This window comes from Onychomys torridus, chromosome 11 (genome assembly GCF_903995425.1).
Source record: "Onychomys torridus chromosome 11, mOncTor1.1, whole genome shotgun sequence".
NCBI lineage: Eukaryota > Metazoa > Chordata > Mammalia > Rodentia > Cricetidae > Onychomys > Onychomys torridus.
The window spans coordinates 22,410,417-22,414,148 of NC_050453.1; positions in this window are offsets into that span (position 1 = coordinate 22,410,417).

A 3,732-nucleotide genomic window follows, 5' to 3' on the forward strand; every position below is an offset into this window, starting at 1 on the left:
AAAGCTTAACCAGCCAAATGCTTAACTAGCTCTGGTGCCTGGTTTTCACGCCTTATGTATCTTTCTGTTCTCTGCCATCACTCCCTGGGATTAAAGGTGTGAGTCACCATGCCTGGCTGTTTCCAATGTGGCCTGGAACTCACAGAGATCCGCCTGGCTCTGCCTCTCAAGTACTGGGATTAAAGGCGTGTGCTACCACTGCCTATCCTCATATTTAATATTGTGGCCATCCTGTTCTCTGACCCCAGATAAGTTTATTTCAGGAAACACAAAATATTTCGGGGAACACAATACCACCACATATATTAGTCCAGTTTGAGTCATCACAACAAAATATTCAAGGCAAGCTAACTATACAAAGACAAAGTGTTTATTTGGCTCAGCTTTGGTAACCATCTTGCCTGTGTCACATATCATTCCAAGAATGTAGGTAAAGGAGGGAAGTAAAAGCCAAGAAGGTGGGGTGTGGGAGTCACCACAGTCCCCACCAAGACTATGCCCCCTTGACCTAAGACCTCCCCAGTCTCCATCTTTATAGACTGTACCACATCCCACCACCACAGAAGACGAAGGTGACCCCTTAGTAGGTGGGTGGGAGCAAACATCTGAACTGTAAGAGCATCTAACACATCCCACACCGCTATTGATCCCTCCTTCCTCTAGCAATGACTCACCCATGCATCTGCTGCCAGAGATTGATAAAACAAACCTAGTTTCTCCCTCCTGGGGCTTATTACCCTTATGAGAACGAAGAACAAAAACTAAAGACACCCCCCCCCCAACACTTACAGGCAGTCACACTTAGAAGTCATTAACTGCTTTTCCCATTAGAATAAACCCAAGACAAACACTTGTAATTTCCTAGATTACGGTTTACCTCACACAAGCTGCATTTTAAATGGTTTCCTTGCTAGGGAGGCATTCTTGGGCACTCAAGGAGATCACAAAACAGCCAAATCCTATCAGCAACAGACTGAGCGAGAATTTCTTAGGTGGGTTATTTCCTGGGAAGATTATCATAGTGATTAATCGCATCTACTTTTTGCTGTCAATTTCAGAGGGTGACATTTTTGGCCTTGTTCCCAGATTCCAGAGGCTGCAGTTTGAAACCTGCAGCTTCTTACAGACTGTCTCCACCTTCTAATTAGAAAAGAGTTTTGAAAATGGTGGAGCTTTCTGGAATGCCTTCTCCAGGATAAACTGGAAAAAAAAGAGCAGGGAGCAGAGAGGTGGAAAGAAGAAAGATTAGGTAGATGAGAAAGAAAAAGAATCATAAAACTGCATGCAGGTCAGAAACTGCACAGAATTTTCTTTAAACCAGTGCCTTTAGCTTTGGAGGTATTTCCTCTGAGTTTTTGTTTTTTTTTTTAAGTCAACAAATAACATATATCTTTAAAAAATTATTTTGGCAGTTGAATTAAATGAAAGGAACCATGAAAAGCACATAAGCTCTCAGATGGTGCTCAGCAAACATTTGCTTCCTTCCCAGTCCCTCTGCACTTGTTTAACACACTTGTTAGTGCATGCACACACACACACACACACACACACACACACACAGAGGCACACACACACACACACACACACACACACACAGGCACAGGCACACACACACACACACACACACACACACACACACACACTCATGCACACACATGGATGCACACAAATAGTCCTCAGGAGCTAATCTACTTTGAAAGAAACAAAAATATAATAGTACATTAAAGATATTACTTACTGAGCCTTATAACTATTTTTTCCTTAATAGTCAACCTCTCTATATGAGCTCAGTTTTCATAACTCAAGAGGCTTGTGAGTTAGGCCTTGGAAAATGGGTGGCACCCAGTCTGAAAGCCAGGAGAGAAGAAAGCCCACTTGGCAGAGAAAGAGCTCAAGTGAGGACTCCACACTGGCGTCATTTCAGAAAACTGCGTTATCCGGTGAGCTAGATCGAGGCTGAGTCGCGGGAATCCGGGCAAGCCAGGAGGTGCCAAGGCATTTGGACTTCCTGCAGGTCACGAAGCCTCCCAGGACGCTTTCATCAGAGTGATGACAGGAACAGATGAGTCTTAGAAAGCAGACCGTGGCAGCAGCAGCGGGGATACATGAGAGGTGGAGTGAAGGGCAAGCGAGACAGAAAGCAAGACCAGTCAGAGCTATCGATTCCAGATGAGAGATAATGAGGACGGGTGCTGGAGAACGGGTAACGGCCATGGCAAGACGCCAGCGGGCTCTGGGGACGTTAAAGGGTAGAGCTGACAGGGTTTAGTGACTGATTGGATGGGGGCGGGTAGGAAGAGAGGAATGGGAAGTGATTATAAACTCCTACCTTGGAAAACTAGGCAGACAGCGATGGCATTTAGAAATGACAGGCAGTAAGAAACCGCTTTCTTTTCCTTTCCACAGCCTGCCGCCTGGACACAGTTCGAAGAACTCAACTCTCCCCAGCTTGCGCTTGACGGAGTCTTGTATAACTCAATTCAACAAAGCTGGGAGTAAGTGGAACACCCCAGTAGCTCAGTGATGTTGGTTACTCCTGCCCATCTTTGCTTGGGTCCATGAAAACCCTGGAAAATAAGAGCAATCCGAAATAGTCCCAGTCCCTACAGAGCTCATGGTCTAGCTGGCATGCTCACACTGAAACCACAGTACAAGATGACCAGCCCTGTAAAACAGAAGTGGTGTAGCAGAAAAAGCTTTGCAAAGGTCACCCTTAAATGAGACATGAACTGGTGAGAGACACAGGCAGGGCATTTAACCACGGGAGCAGCAGATGTTTTAGAAGCATGAAGAGATGGTAAAATTTAGGAAGGTGGTCGGGATGAGGTAGATGAAGCAGAAAGGCAAAGAGCCAATCATAAAAGGCCATGGGAAGAGTACTGCTTGGTTGGAAGAATGCTAGCATACCACACACAAAGCCCGGGGTTTAAGCATCAGAATGCATAAACCTGGCATGAGCCACATACCTATAATCCCAGCACACAAGAGGTAGAGGCAGGAGGATCTGGAGACAAGATGATCCTTGGCGATAGTGAGTTCAAGGCCAAGCTAAGCTACATGAGGCTGCCTCAGAAAGTGTTTTTTAAAGGTCATGTTTATGGGGCTGGAGAGATGGCTCAGAGTCACTGGTTCCTCTTCCAGAGGACCCAGGTCCAATTCCCAGCACCCATGTGGCAGCTCATAACTGTCTATAACTCTAGTTCCAGGGGATCTGACACCTTCATGCCAATGCACATAAAAATAAAGTTAAATAAATTACAAAAGAGGTCATGTTTATTTTTTTAAAGGTATTGTCTTAGATAGGGTTTCTATTGCTGTGAAGAGATGCCATGACCACGGTAACTATTATAAAGGAAAACATTTAATTGTGGTGGCCACTTATAGTTCAGAGGTTTAGTCCGTATCGTCCTGGCAAGAAGCAAGGCAGCATGCAGGCAGTCATGGTGCTGGAGCTGATAGTCCTTACATCTTGATCCAAAGGCACAGGAAATTGAACTGAACCACTGGGCATGACTTGAGCATACATGAAACCTCAAAGCCCACCTCCACAGTGACACACTTCCTCCAAGACCACACCTAATCCAACCAATCGACACCTCCTAATAAATACTGCCTTATGAGCTTATGGGGACCAATTACATTCAGACTACGACAGGTATGTCTGGTCATTGAGTGCTTCTAAGCAGGAAAGTTTTTCAGCCAGTGGTATTTATCCAGTATTAAAGGAAAGCA